The 19,299-nt window shown below is 41.6% G+C and overlaps 1 pseudogene; it reads right to left on the bottom strand.

Moving 5' to 3' along the window:
* Positions 1-12,237: 12,237 nt before the first annotated feature.
* Positions 12,238-12,998, bottom strand: LOC129479558 (small ribosomal subunit protein eS6-like; annotated as a pseudogene).
* Positions 12,999-19,299: the final 6,301 nt, after the last annotated feature.

Below are 19,299 nucleotides of genomic sequence, written 5' to 3'. Positions count from 1 at the left end.
TTTTGTTTCGCTCTGCCACAATAAAGTGCAATTCCCATTCATTGCAAAATTCAAGACATATCTTCTTCCAGTCTTTTTTTTTCTTTACTGTTCTGGTTGTAGTACTGATAGGCTCTGCATCACTATTTGATTCTACATCACTAGTATGTCTTAGCTTTAAACTTAAATTTTTTCCCATACTTGCTTTTAAAATTAGAACAAAATATAATTCTGTTATAATAATAAGCATTTTTATTTAATTACCAATTACAAGGTATATAGGTATCAATTTAACTTGTGCAACCTGCATAAAACATTCAAATAATCATGTTACAATGTTACATGGGTGCATAGGAAAAATCGCTTAAATAATTTTGTGGACACCAACTAGACTGGTAAGTGTTTACATGACACGACACACGTGTGCACAATGCACAGAACGATGTCACAATGACATTTTACATGATGCAACAGTAAAAGTGAAATGTAGCCCTATCAAACCAATGGAGTTGTATTAATGCAAAAATATCTTCCATTGGTTCAATTTTAATTTAAATATAGATTAAACTGAAATTAAAAATTTATTTTCTCAGTGGTGCTAGCCACATTTCAAGTGCTCAAACACCCATATTTAACACAACAGCTTTGTACCATACATGACTGGTCCTGGCTTGCTTTTGAATCCTGACTTTTATCTTCTCACTGTTTGCTGTGCATTGACTCTTGACCCTTCTGGTGGACGTTAGCTCAGACTCGTTGACCCTCACTGTTCTCAGTTAAATCAGACTATCGTGTTTGGTTTCAGCTTTTTTGGTTCCTTCCTCTAGCAGCAGCTACTTGGTTAGTGCTTGTCCTAGACCAGCATGACTCCTCTGCAAGGTTGGGGGAGTAGGATGGGGCAAACATTAGTAAGAAGGAAACAGAGGTCAAGATTAAGGAGGAGGCTATTACAAAGCAAATGGCAGTTCTAAATAATTCTTTCTTGTCTTGGACAAAGACTTTCGAAAACATTGCAGAAGATATTACTTAAGCACAGACGTAATTATTTTTGAAAATCTGATTTTGAAAATCAGATTTCAAATTATTTTTGAAATCTGAGGACTTTGTATCCTCAGAACAGAAAATAGTGCCTGCCACTTAGTAGATGCTTAATACATATTTAATGAAAATAGTGGAAGAACTGAAAATGAGCCAATATTCTAATTTTTAAAAAGGAGAAGAAAGAAGATTCTGCAGACAATTTAGACTGAATGCATTTAATAACTATCTTAAGCAAGATCCTAGTATGAATTTGTCAGAGTGCCATGTGAACTTTTAGATAATGAAGTAGTGATTGCCAGGTGATAACTTGCATTCATATGAAACAATTTGGGCCTGACACACCCACTTCCTGTTTTGATAAGCCGATGAGACTGGTGGTAAGGCTGCAGATGTTTGAATTTCATTAAAACACTTGGCAAGTCTCTCACAATATTTTTGTGGTAAAATAGACACAAACAGGTTGAATGATAGTATCACATTGCATCTGATGTTCAATCCAACTTGATATTTGTTAAACAGATTCTTTTCTCCCTGCGGAAGATTTGGACAATGTCTCTGGAGAGATGATGCCTCAGGGCCTGATATCAAATCTCTCCTTAATATTTAATGAATATGATTAAGAGTAGATTGGCTGAAGACACTGGGCATCATTTTTATAGGTAGCAGAAATCTGGGCTTAATAGCCAGTAAATTGGATAATAGTCTCAGAATTCAAGCAGATCCCAACAGTTGAGATTTGTGATTTAAATGCATCTCATCAGGACATCAAATAGCTCAAGAATAGAATTGCAGAGATGTGATTCATAGTATAATTTGTGTTTACCTGAAGTCATACCAGCTTGGGTTGGGGCAGGGTACACGGAGTACAGAGTACATACAGTTCCATTACTGGCCATCTACCTCTTCCCACTTCCTCCGCTCACTCCTCCTCCCCGCTTTCCCCAGGGCACACTGAGTGGCTCTCAGTCAACAGTTTGAGTTGGATTTGAAACAATTGTTTCAGCATTCAAACAATTCAGTGTTATACCAGCTGGGATGATTACTAATTTCACCATTCATTTGGGGTGGGACTCAGCCAACAGGGGGCAGGTTCCATTCTCTTCTAACTTCTGTGGCTGTTTATGTCCACACAGTGATACAGAAATTAGCGCCAGTAGCTAATACAGCATTACAATGTTTGTCATGGCAATCGGGTGTATGTTTCTGGTCTCATCTGCTGCTAGCGCTGATCTGGCATTGCTGCCTTGTAGCCTCTGCCCTGCCAGTGTGTGCAGGTTGTTGCTGTTGCTGCCACTTCTACCTGGGCAAGCTCCAGCAGATCCTCAGTCCCACTGCCACTTTATCACACTTAAGTTGTAAGAAGGAAGTGCTTAACTGATCCCACCACAGTTAAGAAGTGCTCAGTTTCCACTATGCAGTGCAGAATGGTGATCTTCAAAGGTAAAAACTGATTTTTTGCTGAAGAAGCATTTCTACTCTAGAGGACAGAAATGGAAGTTGGAATTTGCAGCTGTCTGGCTGCTTTTCTAGTCCCCCTACATTGCCCCGAATATTGATAGTGGAGTGCCCTGGGGTTTTTCTCATTGCCATTTATACTCATCATCTGAAGAAAATTATAAGCTGGATGCTTATAAATTTATATCTGTAGTCCATATTTCTACACTGAGATTTATTTATTTTCCTTCTTAGTATTTGCTGGTACAGTATATCTAGGTGTATTTCAGTGTAACCATCTGGCATCATAGTTATCTTTTATTCGTCTAGAATTTGTACCCACTAGAAGATACATCTGATAAGAGCAAGGACTTTGTATCCTCAGAACATAAAATAGTGCCTAGTAGACACTTAATACATATTTAATGAAAAGTTTAGTTCAATGTGAAGAACTTCCTAACCACAGAAGTATTCAAAAATGGAAAGAACTTTCCCCCAATGGCATTGAGTTTCCTATAACTGAATGTTACTTGCCAGGGATATTGAGCAGTACATGCAACTACTAACCAGAAGCAGGGAGGGAATTAAAAGAGATTCTATATTTTATTTTCATGAAATGTGACTATTATAGGATTAAAGGTAAAAATGTAGTTGAATTTTTCATAAGCATAACTGATTCTCCATCCTCCAATTCTTTTTCTTCCCCATATGTGCTCTTTCTCCCCAACACACACACACACACACACATTTTTATATAACTTGGATGCTGCTGCTTGGAGACCATCCTGCCCCTTGAGATCTTGGTTGCCTTGGGGTCAAGTTGCATGACCTGGAATGCCCAAGATTTCTATGAATTACTGAAAATTTATGTGGTCCATAATCCCCTGCGCCTCAAGAATCTTCATCTATGCCATTGCTGACCAACCAGCATCAACATAGATGTGAAATTCAGCCTTTGCATAATTTTCCACCAGCCAAAGTATGTAGATTCTACAGAATCTTGGGGTCAACCATATCACTTACTGCTCACAATAACTTGCACATTTCTAGGAAGTCCTTTGTAGACTCTCTTCCTCCAGTGCTCCATACAACTTCTTTCTTCTCCCTCTTCCCCCCCTCCCTTCTCACCTCCTCTACTGTCCCCTTTTGTCCCCCCTCCTCCTCTTTTATCCTCTTATCTTTTCCTCCCCTTCCCTTACCTCAACTCTCTCCTTTTCTCATCTTTAAATCACATTGATGAACACTAACTTTTTTTTCTGCTGTAAAGCACTGTCCCAATCTACACCCAGGCTTTGGTATCTACCATTTATCTGACACTTACCTATCAAATGCCTCTGTTCCAAACAAAGATTATTCTTTACCCACAAACAACTGTGGTGCAAAGTATCAGTATGATTTTTTAATTGCCGTTTGTTACATCAATAACACATTTTGACTTCAGTACATATATGTCAGTCTTTACTCTTGTTTAATTGTTACTATTTAGCCTGAATTAACACTAAGAAACCTAATACCGGAATTAATCCATATATGGTGATGTGGTTTAGATGTTTGTTGCCTCCAATCTCATGTTGAAATGTAATCCCCAATGTTGGAGGTGGAACCTAATGGGAGGTATTGGATCATGGGACAGATCCTTCATGAATGGCTTAGCACCATCTACTTCATAATGAATAGGTTCTCACTCTGTCAGTCACCTGAGATCTATGACTGTTTAAACAACCATCTGAGATCTGGTTGTTTAAAAGAGCATGGAACTTCCTCCCGGTCTCTCTGGCTCCTCTTCTCTCCATGTGACATGCTGGCTTCCATCACCTTCTGCCATGATTGTAAGCTTCTTGAGGCCTCATCAGAAGCAGATGCCAGTGCCATGCTTCTGGTAAAGCCTGCAGGACTGTGAGCCAATTAAACCTTTTTTTCTTTATAAATTACCCAGCCTTGGGTATTTCTATATAGCAATGCAAGAATGGACTAACACAGAAAATTGGTACTGAGGAGGAAGGCATTGCTATAAAGATACCTGAAAATGTGAAATTGGCTTTGCAACTGAGTAACAAATAGAGGCTGAAAGAGTTTGGAGGAGTCAGAAGAAGACAGGAAGATGAGGGAAAGTTTGAATGGTTGTGACCAAAATGCTGATAGAAATATGGAAAGTGAGAGCAAGGCTGACAAGATCTCAGATGGAAATGAGGAAGTTATTGGGAACTGGAGCAAAGGCCACCCTTGTTACACCCTAGCAAAAAAAACTTGGCTGTATTGTGTCCATGCTCGAGGAAATTGCGGATGTTTGAACTTAAGAATGACAACTTAAGGTATCTGACAGAAGAAATTTCTAAGCAGCAAATTATTCAAGATGTAGCGTGGCTGCTTCTAACAGCCTATATCAGATGTGGGAGCAAAGAAACGACTTAAATATAAGTTGAAACATATTTAAAAGGGAAGCAGAGCATAAAAGTTTGGAAAATTTTCAGTCTGGCTCTGTGGTAGAGAAAGAATCCAAGCAGGCTGTGGACCAACCACTTGCTAAAGAGACTGGCATAACTAAAAGGGAGCCAGGTGCTAATATCCATGACAATGGGAAGAAGGCCTTAAAGACATTTCAGAAATCTTTGAGGCAGCCCCTCTCATTATAGATCAGAGGCCTAGGAGGCAAGAATTATTTCAGGGGCCAGGCACAGGGCATTGCTGCCCTGCTGAGCCTTAGGACACTACTCGCTGCATCCTGGCCACTCCAGCTCCACCCATGGCTCACAGGGCCATAGGTACAACTCAAGCTGCCACTTCGGAAAGCACAAACCACTGTAAGCCTTGGCAGCTTCCACATGGTGTTAAGGCTGCAGGTGTACAAAATGCAAGAGTAAAGGAGGCTTGGCAACTCCCACCTAGATTCCAGAGGATATATGGGAAAGCCTAGGTGCCCAGGCAGAAGTCTGCAGCAGGGACAGAGTCCCTACAGAGAAACTCTACTAGGGCAGTACTGAGAGGAAATGTGAGGTTTGAGACCCTATAGAGTCTCCAGCAGGACACTGCCTAGTGGAGCCATAGGAAGACGGCCACTACCCTCCAGACCTGAGAATGGTAAAGCCACCAGCAGCTTGCAAGCTCAGCATGAAAAAGCCACAGGAACTTAACTCCAGCGCATTAGAGCAGCCACAAATTGCATTCTGTAAAGCCATAAGGGCAAAGCTGCCCAAGGCTTTGGGAACCCACATCTTGCACCAGTATGCCCAGGATACAGGACGTGGAGGCAGGGGAAATTATTTGGCAATTTAAAGTTTAATGCCTACCCTGCTGGGTTTCAGACTTGCATGGGGCCAATTGCCTCTTTCTTTCAGCTGATTTCTCCCTTTTGGAATAGAATGTCTACCCAATGCCTGTACTACCATTGTATCTTGGGTGTAAATAACTTGTTTTGATTTCACAGGCTTGTAGGTAAAAGGAACTCAACTTGAGACTCAGATGTGACTTTGAACTTTTGATTGAATTAATGCTGGAATGAGGTAAGGCTTTGGGGGACTGTTGGAAGGGAGGACTGTATTTTATAATGTGAGAAGGACATGAGATTTGAGGGGCCAGAAGGGGAACAATATGGTTTGGGTGTTTGACTCCTCCTAATCTCATGTTGAAATGTAATCCTCAATCTTGGAGGTGAGGCTAAGTGGGAGATATTGGATCATGGGGGCAGATCTTTCATGAATGGCTCAGCACCATCACCTTCATGATGAGTGGGTTCTCACTCTGTTAGTTCACCTGAGATCTGGTTATTTTAAAAAGGGCATGGCATTTCCTCCCTCTCTCTCTTGCTCCTCTTCTTTCCATGTGACATGCAGGATCCCAACTGCCTTCCAACACAATTGTAACCTTCCTGAGGCCTCACCAGAAGCAGATGCCAGCACTATGCTTCCTTAAAGCCTGCTGAACCATGAGACAATTAAATCTCTTTTTATTATAAGTCACCCAGCCTCAGGCATTTCTTTACAGCAATGCAAGAATAGACTAATGCATATGTTAAGTGAATTCTTATTTAGAATATTTATTAAAATTAGACATTAAAACCATCGATTGAGACTTGTTTTCCAAGATGGCTGAACAGGAACGGCTCCGGTCTGCAGCTCCCAGCATGATCGATGCAGAAATGGGTGATTTCTGCATTTCCAACTGAGGTACCTGGTTCATCTAATTGGGACTGGTTGGACAGTGGGTGCAGCCCACAGAGGGTGAGCCAAAGCAGGGCGAGGCATCGCCTCACCTGGGAAGTGCAAGGGGTCAGGGGATTTCCTTTTCCCAGCCAAGGGAAGCCCGGACAGACTGTACCTGGAAAAACAGGACACTCCCACCCAAATACTGCACTTTTCCCAAGGTCTTAGCAACTGGCAGACAAGGAGATTCTCTCCTGTGCCTGGCTCAGTGGATCTTACGCCCACAGAGCCTTGCTCACTGCTAGCACAGCAGACTGAGATCAAACTGCGAGGTGGCAACCTGGCTGGAGGAGGGGCATCTGCCATTGCTGAGGCTTGAGTAGGTAAACAAAGTGGCAGAGAAGCTCGAACTGGGTGGAGCTCACCGCAGATCAGCAAGGTCTACTGCCTCTATAGACTCCATATCTGTGGGCAGGGCATAGCTGAACAAAAGGCAGCAGACAGCTTCTGCAGACTTAAACGTCCCTGTCTGACAGTTCTACAGAGAGCAGTGATTCTCCCAGCACAGCATTTGAGCTCTGAGAACACATAGACTACTTCCTCAAGTGGGTCCCTGTGTAGCCTAACTGGGAGACACCTCCCAGTAGGGGCCGATAGACACCTCATATAGGTGGGTGCCCCTCTGGGCCGAAGCTTCCAGAGGAAGGATCAGGCAGCAACATTTGCTGTTCTGCAATATTTGCTGTTCTGCAGCCTCTGCTGGTGATACCCAGGCAAACAGGGTGTGGAGTGGACCTCCAGCAAACTACAACAGACCTGCTGCTGAGGGACCTGACTATTAAAAGGAAAACTAACAAACAGAAAGGAATAGCACCAACATCAACAAAAAGGACATCTACACCAAAACCCCATTGTAGATCACCAACATCAAAGACCAAAGGTAAAGGGAAATGGAAATGGAAATGCAAATGGAAAACAAAAAAAAAGCAGGGGTTGCAATCCTAGTCTCTGATACAACAGACTTTAAACCAACAAAGATCAGAAGATCCAAAGAAGGCCATTACATAATGGTAAAGGGATCAATTCAACAAGAAGAGCTAACTATCCTAAATATATATGCACCCAATACAGGAGCACCCAGATGCATAAAGCAAGTCCTTAGAGACCTATAAAGAGACTTACACCCCCCACACAATAATAATGGGACACTTTAACACACCACTGTCAACATTAGAAAGCTCCATGAGACAGAAAGTTAACAAGGATATCCAGGAATTGAACTCAGCTCTGCACCAAGCGGACGTAATAGACATCTACAGGACTCTCCACCCCAAATCAACGGAATATACATTCTTCTCAGCACCACATCACACTTATTGAAAACTGACCACCTAGTTGGAAGTAAAGCACTCCTCAGCAAATGTAAAAGAACAGAAATTATAACAAACTGTCTCTCAGACCACAGTGCAATCAAACTAGAACTCAGGATTAAGAAACTCACTCAAAACCACTCAACTACATGGAAACTGAACAACCTGCTCCTGAATGACTACTGGGTACATAACAAAATGAAGGCAGAAATAAAGATGTTCTTTGACACCAATGAGAACAAAGACACAACATACCAGAATCTCTGGGACACATTTAAAGCAGTGTGTAGAGGGAAATTTATAGCACTAAATGCCCACAAGAGAAAGCAGGAAAGATCTAAAATTGACACCCTAACATCACAGTTAAAAGAACTAGAGAAGCAAGAGCAAACACAGTCAAAAGCTAGCAGAAGGCAAGAAATAACTAAGATCAGAGCAGAACTGAAGGAGATAGACACACAAAAAAAACCTTCAAAAAAATCAATGAATCCAGGAGCTGGTTTTTTGTAAAGATCAGCAAAATTGATAGACCACTAGCAAGACTAATAAAGAAGAAAAGAGAGAAGAATCAAATAGACGCAATAAAAAATGATAAAGGGGATATCACCACTGATCCCACAGAAATATAAACTACCGTCAGAGAATACTATAAACACCTCTGCACAAATAAACTGGAAAATCTAGAAGAAGTAGATAATACATCCTTCCAAGACTAAACCAGGAAGAATTGGAATTCCTGAATAAACCAATATGAGGCTCTGAAATTGAGGTAATCATTAATAGCCTACCAACCAAAAAAAGTCCAGGACCAGATGGATTCACAGCCGAATTCTACCAGAGGTACAAAGAGGAGCTGGTAGCACTCCTTCTGAAACTATTCCAATCAATAGAAAAAGAGGGAATCCTCCCTAACTCATTTTATGAGGCCAGCATTATCCTGATACCAAAGCCTGGCAGAGACACAACAAAAAAAGAATTTTAGACCAATATCCCTGATGAAGATCGATGCAAAAATCCTCAATAAAATACTGGCAAACTGAATCCAGCAGCACATCAAAAAGCTTATGCACCATGATCAAGATGGCTTCATCCCTGGGATTCAAGGCTGGTTCAACATATGCAAATCAATAAACGTAATCCAGCATATAAACAGAACCAACGACAAAAACCACATGATTATCTGAATAGATGCAGAAAAGGCCTTCGACAAAATTCAACAGCCCTTCATGCTAAACACTCTTAATAAATTAGGTATTGATGGAACGTATCTCAAAATAATAAGAGCTATTTATGACACACCCACAGCCAATATCATACTGAATGGGCAAAAACTGGAAGCATTCCCTTTGAAAACTGGCGCGAGACAGGGATGCACTCTCTCATCACTCCTATTCAACATAGTGTTGGAAGTTCTGGCCAGGGCAATCAGGCAAGAGACAGAAATAAAGGATATTCAGTTAGGAAAAGAGGAAGTCAAATTGTCCCTGTCTGCAGATAACATGACTGTATATTTTGAAAACCCCATCGTCTCAGCCCAAAATCTCCTTAAGCTGATAAGCAACTTCAGCAAAGTCTCAGGATACAAAATCAATGTACAAAAATCACAGGCATTCCTACACACCAATAACAGACAAACAGAGAGCCAAATCATGAGTGAACTCCCGTTCACAATTGCTTCAAAGAGAATAAAATACCTAGGAATCCAACTTACAAGGGATGTGAAGGACCTCTTCAAGGAGAACTACAAACCACTGCTCAACGAAATAAAAGAAGACACAAACAAATGGAAGAACATTCCATGCTCATGGACAGGAAGAATCAATATCATGAAAATGGCCATACTGCCCAAGGTAATTTATAGATTCAATGCCATCCCCATCAAGCTACCAATGACTTTCTTCACAGAATTGGAAAAAACTACTTTAACGTTCATATGGAACCAAAAAAGAGCCCGCATTGCCAAGACAATCCTAAGCCAAAAGAACAAAGCTGGAGGCCTCATGCTACCTGACTTCAAGCTATACTATAAGTCTACAGTAACCAAAACAGCATGGTACTGGTACCAAAACAGAGATATAGACCAATGGAACAGAACAGAGCCCTCAGAAATAATACTACACATCTGCAACCATCTGATCTTTGACAAACCTGACAAAAACAAGAAATAGGGAAAGGATTCCCTATTTAATAAATGATGCTGGGAAAACTGGTTAGCCATATGTAGAAAGCTGAAACTGGATCCCTTCCTTACACCTTATACAGAAATTAATTCAAGATGGATTAAAGACTTACATGTTAGACATAAAACCATAAAAACCATAGAAGAAAACCTAGGCAATACCATTCAGGACATAGGCATGGGCAAAGACTTCATGACTAAAACACCAAAAGCAATGGCAACAAAAGCCAAAATAGACAAATGGGATCTAACTAAACTAAAGAGCTTCTGCACAGCAAAAGAGACCATCAGAGTGAACAGGCAACCTGCAGAATGGGAGAAAATTTTTGCAATCTACTCATGTGACAAAGGGCTAATATCCAGAATCTACAAAGAACTCAAACAAATTTACAAGAAAAAAACAAACAACCCCATGAAAAAGTGGGCAAACGATATGAACAGACACTTCTCAAAAGAAGACATTTATGCAGCCAACAGACACATAAAAAAATGCTCACCATCACTGGTCATCAGAGAAATGCAAATCAAAACCACAATGAGATACCATATCATGCCAATTAAAATGGCAATCATTAAAAAGTCAGGAAACAACAGATGCTGGAGAGATGTGGAGAAATAGGAATGCTTTTACACTGTTGGTGGGAGTGTAAATTAGTTCAACCATTATGGAAGACAGTGTGGTGATTCCTCAAGGATCTAGAACTAGAATACCATTTGACCCAGCGATCCCATTACTAGGTATATACTGAAAGGATTACAAATCATGCTACTATAAAGACACATGTACATGTATGTTTAAATTGCGGCACTATTCACAATAGCAAAGACTTGGAACCATCCTAAATGCCCATCAATGATAGACTGGATTAAGGGAATGTGGCACATATACACCATGGAGTACTATGCAGCCATAAAAAGGGATGAGTTTATGTCCTTTGCAGGGACATGGATGAAGCTGGAAACCATCATTCTCAGCAAACTATCACAAAGACAGAAAACCAAACACCACATGTTCTCACTCATAGATGGGAACTGAACAATGAGAACACTTGGACACAGGGCAGGGAGCATCACACACTGGGGCCTGTCGGGGGACGGGGGGCTGGGGGAGGAATAGCATTAGGAGAAATACCTAATGTAAATGACGAGTTGATGGGTGCAGCAAACCAACATGGGACACATATACCTACAATAAAGTATAATAAAAAGTATAATAATAATTTTTTAAAAAGCATCTGACTATTTTAACTTTTGGGGTAAATGGGAATTAAGTGACTTACTATTCTTTTTTTTTTTTTTTTTTTTTTTTTTTTTTTGGCAGAGTCTCGCTTTATTGCCAGGCTGGAGTGCAATGACGTGATCTCACTCACTGCAACCTCCGCCTCCCAGGTTCAAGCAATTCTCCTGCCTCAGCTTCCCAAGTAGCTGGAATTACATTCGCACGCCACCACGCCTGGCTACTTTTTGTATTTTTAGTAGAGATGGGGTTTCGCCATGTTGGCCAGGCTGGTCTTGAACTCCTGAACTCAGGTGATCCATCCGCCTTGGCCTCCCAAAGTGCTGGGGTTACAGGTGTGAGCCACCGTGCCTGGCCACTATTCTTATAGATAGGAATGAATTTAATTCCCTCCTCCTCTGTGAGAGCTATCTTTTTGAAAAAAGTAGTTTATTGTCTTTACTGGTTATAAAATTAACACATACACAATCATAAAATTAGAAAATATGGGCAATTAGGATAATGAGTATGATAGCTAATAGTTTTTTAGTATGTACGATGTGTTCAGTGCTCTTCTAAATGCTTTACATATGTAAATATGTTGAATTCCTCATATTAGCCATGAGGTAGGAAATATTATTGCCACCATTTTGCTGATGATGAAACTGAGAGGTACAGAGGGGCTAAGTTTTTTTCTCAAGGTCACACAATCAGATAATAAAGATCACAAATAATCACACTGTCTAGAGACAATCATCACTTCAGTGAATATGTTCCATGCTTTTCTTTATCATATCTTTATTTAAATGAGATATTAAATGACAATTTCGTAACCTGCATTTTTTTAGTCTGTCTTATTTATTTGTTATGCAAACAATCTTATTTTTGACTAGATTCAGACTTGGAAGTAGAAGCTCGCAGAGACGACAGTCTGTGTCTCTTGGCAATCTGTTCTTGATACTTCTCTTTAGCCTCCTTCATTCTCTTGGCCAAAAGTTTAGCATATTCTGCAGCCACTTCCTTATTTTCCTTAATTCTCTGTTTCTTCAGAGCAATATGCCACCGTTCGTGCCGCAGGACACGTGGAGTAACAAGATATTGAATCTTGGGTGCTTTGGTCCTATATTTCTTACCTTCTTTGTTTAAAGGCTTTCTTACAACACACTGGTGGACATCATCATCTTCAGAAAGACTGAAAAGTTTGCAGATTCTGCTAGCTCTTTTGGGCCCAATTCGACAAGGCACCATAGTATCAGTCAGTCCAGGAATATCTGTCTCTCCTTTTTTTACAATAACCAAGTTGAGAATGTTCAGATTGGCATCCACAGTGCAACCACGTGCAGCTTTTCACTTTCTTTTTCCAGTTCTCCTTGGTCTGTAACAGGAATGCCTTTTATTCAGTAGCAGGTGGACATGGCCATGGGTCAAGACACCCTGATTCATAGGGAAACCTTGTTTGTCATTCCCACAGCTGATTCAGACCACATAACCCTTCCATTCTTTACCCAGAGCATCAGCAGCAACTTCTGTGGCCATACACTTCTCATAAAAAGTATGAAGTTTGTGTTCATTGTCCACTTCAATGAGTTTCTGGCAGCCAGTGGCCGGGAAGGAGATGTTCAGCTTCATCTTGAAGCAGCTGATCGCTTTCGAGCCACCATGAAAAAGAGCTGTAGCCTGCATTTTTAACTTCATAATATTGCATCAGCCGGACATGGTAGCACATGCCTATAGTCTCGGCTACTCAGGAGGCTGAGGCATGAGGACTGCTTGAGCCCAGGAGTTTAAGGCTGTAGTGAGCTATGACCACACCACTGTGCTCCAGCCTGGGCAACACAGCAAGATCACATCTCTATTTAAAATAATAACAACAATAATATTGCATGGATAGCTTTCCATGGCAATAAACACAATCTTCACTATCATTTTTATGGCCACAGTGTTCCACTATATGAAGTTATGTAATATAGCCATTATATAGTACTTTAAACAATGTTGAGATGAACATCTTATCCATTCATTTTTTGTCACCTGTCTGATATTTTATCTTGGTACAAATTTCGAGAAGCATTGTCACTAAATCCAAGAGAACGTATCAGTTTATTTTGCATACTTGAATCTAGACATAATTGTATTTTTTATGCATTATTTTTATCACTTTTCTAGACCGAATATTAATAACAAAATGGATAATTAGGTGCCTTCCCATTAGAGAGGAAACAGATTGCTATATGTTATTTTTTCAAATCAAACTACTATCAGTAAATTTGGCAAAAATAAACAGATGAATATATTTCCCCATGAGCTCACTGGGCTTCTTCTCATAGCTTGTCACACTGGAAACATTTAATGGTGTTGTTAGCATCTTCTAGTGGTGAGAAAGCAAAATCTGACAGTGACGGCTTGGTTTGTATGGGTTGTTTTAAAGTAAAAAATCCAAACAGGAACAGAAAACCAAACACCGCATGTTCTCACTCATAAGTGGGAGCTGAAAAATGAGAACACATGGACACAGGGAGGGGAACGTCATACCCGGGGCCTGTCGGGGGGTGGGGGTCAAGGGGAGGGAGAGCATTAGGACAAATACCTAAGGCATGTGGGGCTTAAAACCTAGATGACAGGTGCAGCAAACCACCATGGCACATGTATACCTATGTAACAAACCTGTACATTCTGCATATGTATCCTGGAACTTGAAGTAAAATTTAAAAAAATAAAATTAAAAAAAGAATGGAAAAAAAAACGCAAACATAATCTATAGCTGCATGGTACTTTTACTTTTAACTTTTCTTTCGTTTTGTTAATATGACTGCAAAGACTAGGAAAGTCCAAAAAATAAACCAGATATTTTGATGTTAATATGAGCATAATTTCATCTTAAGTATGAAACCATATATTGTAGTTCAGCTCTAAAAGGTCAAGATATTTCAGGGAATGTTAGGTTTTTTTTTAAAAAAGGTCAACTTTTCCCACCGTCTCAGACTTGTAAACACCTACATAAACTGTAATTGTCTTTGTGGTTAATTACTTTTTTGTGTTTTTTTTGGAGACAGAGTCTCACTCTGTCACCCAGGCTGGGGTGCAGTGGCCAATCTCGGCTCACTGCAACATCCACTTCCCTGCAACCTCCGCCTCCCGGGTTCAAGAAATTCTCCTGCCTCAGCCTCCCAAGTAGCTGGGATTACAGGTGCCCACCGTGCCCGGCAAATGTTTGTGTTTTTAGTAGAGACGGGGTTTCGCCATGTTGGCCACTGGTCTCAAACTCCTGACCTCAGGTGATCCACCCACCTTGGACTTCCAAAGTGCTGGGATTACAGGCGTGAGACACTGTGTCCTCCCAAAGTGCTGGGATTACAGGCATGAGCCACCGCGCCAGGCCTGTGGTTAATTACTTTATAGTTAACCTCCAGCTCAGCATAATACTACTGACTCATATTTACATAGAAATGCTAACAGGATAGTATTGTGCTAAATCACATTCATCTGGCAACAAGAATAGAAGATGTGACGTTGTACATTTAGTAACAAAAGAAAATGCGGCCCTATTAAGACTAGAAAGTACTGGAGAAGAATTATCCTCCTGTTTTTTCCAATTGCATTCCCTGCACTGAACAGTACAGCGGATCTTTGTCCTCATCTTATGGTGAGAAAATGTAAAACGCCACTATGAAGATTATCTGTTTGACACGATTCAGAACTGTGAACATCATTAATTTGGCTCTTCCCTTATAAGACAAGTCTTCCTAAGTTTTTCTCAGTTTCTAAGGACATTAAGAATGTCCTAAGAGTGTTTCATAGTTCTGAGACTTAGACCTAAGACTATAATAGAGTTACGACCAAGAGTACAAGATCAGTTGTAACTCCTCCTAGCTGTGTCCTTCTGTTTCCAGAATATTCCTCCCCACCAGAAGCTCGGGTAGCCTCACTCACTGCTGTTGGCACCACACCTTCTGTAAGAATAACAAGGTGGTGTGCTGAGGAGGCAGTGAGATATCACAGGACACATGAGAAATTCATCCAAGTTGGGCTCAAAAGAAGCCCTTCCTGGCCGGGCGCAGTGGCTCACACCTGTAATCCCAGCATTTTGGGAGGCCGAGGCAGCTGGATTACCTGAGGTCAGGAGTTTAAGACCAGCCTGGCCAACATGACGAAACCCTGTCTCTACTCAAAATACAAAAATTAGCCAGGTGTGGTGGGCACCTGTAATCCCAGCCACTTGTGAGGCTGAGGCAGGAGAATCGCTTGAACCCAGGAGACGGAGGTTACAGTGAGCCGAGATCATGCCACTGCGCTCTAGCTTGGGCGACAGAGCAAGACTCCATCTCAAATTAAATTAAATTAAATTTTTTAAAAAAGTGCTTCCTAGCAGAGAAGATGGTAGCAGCATTTACCGGAGAAAATTGGACACTCTGCCCCTTCCTTTCTGAAAGCAGCTTTTTAGAGGGTGGACAGTTGTTGCTGCACAGAGGTTGCTCATCCTCATCACTCCTGCTGTGTACCTTTCTCTGTGTTCCAGAACTCTTCACTCAACAGTCTTTACCAGAGGCCCTATTCTGGGGGCTGGGGATGCCATGAACAAGACAGGCAGGTCAGGCCTGTCCTCGGTAGGCAGACATTGTAGTTGGGGAGACAGTGCACAAGTGAATAGTGGATATGCTCCAAAAGAAAAGACAGTGGGATAGGAAGGAGACAGCACTGATGATTCTAGAGAGATGCTCAGGAAAGCCCATCTGGGCTTTCTGTAAACCAGGAAGACATCTGTAAACCAGGAAGATTTCATATTTGAGCTGAGATCCGAAAAAAGTGAGCCATGTGGGAAGGTCTAGGGGCAGAGAGAACAGCAAGTGCGGGGCCCCGGAGGGGACTGAGCCTAGTGCTTGTGAGGAACAGGAGGACTGCCAGGGTAGTCAGGGGGAGTACAGGAGGCGGGTGGGCAGGTGGGCAACAAAGGCCATCGAAATAATGAGGTGTTCTCCATGGCAAAGCAAATATTATAAGGCAGTCTCTGAAAAAATGCTGATGGCCAAAAATTTGGATAATCAGTAATAAAATAAATGATAAATGCCACACTGTAACTAAACTGCAACGAAATTTCCCTCTAAATGCATCTGGAATTTAGCTTCCCCAAACCAAGGCATTTTCTGGAAAATGTTATTAATTCACTCAAGTATGTTTTGAGCCCATAGAATATGCTTAGCACCTACCAATGGATGAAAATATAGTGTGTGGAGTTCATAGTACAGCAAGAAGGAAGCACAACAAAGTTCAAATAAATCTGGATTTGTGAATCATGGTGGGTGTCATGGAGAAAGATATCAGGGGGATGGGAGCAAAGAGAATAGGAGAGGTTGGGAGGAACATGCCTTGAACAGGTTACCAGCCTCCTGTCTGGGGAAGTTGCGTCTGGGGAAGTTGCACCTGAGCTGAGACCTGAGTGAACATGAGAGTTGCGCTGGGAAGACAAGCTTCTAGCAGTCGAGGCCTGCACTGAGCTAGCGGCTGGAGTGGAGTCAATGAGGAGAGAGAAGCAGTAGGAGAGGAGGGAGCTGGGCTTTTCAGCCTCGGCACTGCTGATATTTTGGGCTGGATGGTTATTTGTCGAGGGTTGTCCTGTGCATTGTAGGATGTTAAGCAGCATCCCTGGCCTGTACCGCTAGATGCCAGTAACACCTTCCTCTGCTCCACCCCAAGCTGTGACTACCAAAAAAGGCCCCAGACATTGCCAAATGTCCCCTGGGGGGCAAGAGATGCACTGGGATAGAGGCTCAGGCAAGGCCAGGTCAAGCAGAGCCTTGAAAGCCATGATAAGGCACTTTATTCTGAGTCCAATGGTGTTATAGAGGAATGTTATGCTCCCCAAAATTCATATGTTGAAGGCCTAACCACCACGTGATGGTATTAGGAGGTGGGGCCTTTGGGAGGTGATTAGGTCTTGAGGGTAGAGCCCTCATGAATGGGAATTAGTGGCCTTATAAGAAAATAAAGGAGAGAGTTTGCTTCCTCTCTCCCTGCTTTCTGCCATGTGAGGATACAATCAGATAGACATCTGTAAACCAAGAAGCTGGCCCTCACCAAGTTCCAGACCCGCCAGCGCCTCCATCTTGGACTTCTCGGCCTGGAAATCTGTGAGAAACAGGTGTTTGTTGTTTAAGCCACTGAGTCTATGGCAATTTGTTAGAGCAACCTGACATGACTAAGACAAATGGAAAGCCATGGAAAATTCCAAGTAGGGGAAATATGTGATTCCAATTACACCATAGGTAATTGAACCATGTATTATTATCTTTGAAAGTCCTCTTTCAAGAGTATTGAACCATCGTGGTCACTACTATTTTGACTAGAACCTGCCAGTTCCAGTTTACCCTCAGCTTGTGTCTCCTTGCATCCAAATCTTGTGTTAGGTTCACTCCCTGGAGTAACTTCTGCTGGTTGAGACAACCACCACCACTGACGTTGTTTTAAGCAGGCAACTGGGGAAGAGTATAGACTGAAACACACTTTGCCTATCTGAAACGTGGGGATCTTATCCATCTCAAAGAGCTGTTGCAAGAATAAATGAAAAAAGTGCCTGGCACGGCATCTGGACATACTAGCACTCTATAAGTCTCAGAAGGAAGTAGAACAAAATACTGTGGCAGACACAGAGGTGTGCCCCTCAGATCTCCTTTCAAGAAAAAATTTTGCTGCTCAACTGCCAAGAATGCAGTGAGCTGACAGCCTCTGCTATTACTACCTCCAGAATCTGCCACTTTTTAGCTAAGGTCATGTTCTTCCTGGAGGGGCACCAGGGCCTGGATATTTCTGCAAAATGCAGGACTCCTCTAACAGGCAATATTGCTCCAGAGCTCTCTGTTGGGTGGGTGGAGACTCAGATCTGCAACATTGTCTGAGCTTTTCCACTCAATACCACTTCTCCAGTCTCTTTCATTTTTCATAGGCATTACTTCCCACTAAGCCTCTTGCACTAACTCTGTCTCAGATCTGCTTCCCGGAGGACCCAGCTGATGCATCTCTCTATTTACTTTGCCCCCTGCCTACAACTTTCTTCTTTTTCTGTGCTTCAGATTGCAGAGTTTTCAGGAAACTCTTACAAGCTTCCTCCTCTGTGTTCCCACAAAATTTTGTTTATACCTTTATTATAGAGAAGGAGAAAGGAACAGTACTTATTGAACACCTGTTGTAGGCCAAGAGCTGTACTGAGGAAATTTTATGTTTATATATCCACATTCACTCTGAGTTTTCATACTAGCCTTGGAGGTAGAGTTTAGCATTCTTATATTGTAGATAAAAACTCAGAGCTGCAGTGGTCTGTATTGCAGAATAATATTTCATTTCAGTCTGATAAAGGACCCTGCTATTTATTTTCATTATACTACTAAGCATTTAATGTACTTGATTGTACTTTATCTGATCACATGTCTACTTTTGGGGAGTAGAAATGCCTTATTTTTATAAACAATGCCTTATTTTTATAAGCAATTGCCGGGCTCTGCCATCTTAACAGGCTCTGTTCTTGAGCGGGTCTGGGTGCATCGTAGATTGAGATAATATCATCTAAGGGGGGAGGGCACTTTGACAGAACAATGACAGAACCCGGTTCTATGTAATATACATGTAGTAAATGCTTACTGAATGAGTGAATGAATTATGGCTAGATTGGACTTGGACTTACTCTTCTTTATGTGAAAAGGTGCATTTTGAATAATTGCTAAAATGCATGATAATGAGACTACCACAGGCCCGGATATAGCAGAGCTGCCCAGTTGCTGTTAAATGCTGGGATTAGATAAAATTAAAACCACCGGATTCTATGGAGGCAGTAATGGGATTTGCAGCTAGAATGTTTCAGATTTTAAAAACCTGTCACTTATGATGAGGAAAACAAGGCCAGGTCAGCTGGGCCTGAGGCCAAATGGAGAAGGAGGTCAGGTTTAGGGATGA

This window comes from Symphalangus syndactylus, chromosome 3 (genome assembly GCF_028878055.3).
Source record: "Symphalangus syndactylus isolate Jambi chromosome 3, NHGRI_mSymSyn1-v2.1_pri, whole genome shotgun sequence".
In the NCBI taxonomy this organism is placed as follows: Eukaryota; Metazoa; Chordata; class Mammalia; order Primates; family Hylobatidae; genus Symphalangus; species Symphalangus syndactylus.
The sequence above is the reverse complement of the archived record's forward strand: the minus strand, read 5'-3'. Positions and strand labels throughout refer to the sequence as shown.